Source organism: Eimeria mitis, genomic scaffold (genome assembly GCF_000499745.2).
Source record: "Eimeria mitis Houghton genomic scaffold, Emh_scaff1767, whole genome shotgun sequence".
NCBI lineage: Eukaryota > Apicomplexa > Conoidasida > Eucoccidiorida > Eimeriidae > Eimeria > Eimeria mitis.
Genome location: NW_013570084.1, coordinates 6,401 through 6,841, shown reverse-complemented (window position 1 = coordinate 6,841; position 441 = coordinate 6,401).

Sequence of the window (441 nt, the reverse complement as noted above, 5' to 3'; positions counted from 1 at the left end):
GCAGGACCCTCAGCAACTCTCCCTCTTTGTTATAGCCCTTCATACACAGCAGCAGCAGCAACTGCAGCACCAGCAGCAGCAGCAGCAGCAGGCAGCAGCAGCAAAGAACTGCAGCAGCAGCAACCAAAAGGTTCTCTAGGGAGCCGTATGCTGCTGCTAGGTGACAGCAGCAGCAGCACAGCAGAGGGGGTACCTGCTGGTTTAGGTTCTCCTATAGGTTTGAGTTCACCGATGGGGGGCCCCCCAGGGGGCCCCCATGGGGGCCCCCTTGGGGGCCCCCCTGGGGCCCCCTCCTCTTCAGGGGGCCCCCCTATGATGCTGGGTACCTCTCATACAACGAGCACAACTGCTGCGGGCACAGCTCCTCCTCCTGCTGCTGCTGCTGCTGCTGGGGGCAACAGCAGCAGCAACGGGGGTGCATGCAGCAGCAGCAGCTTTCCC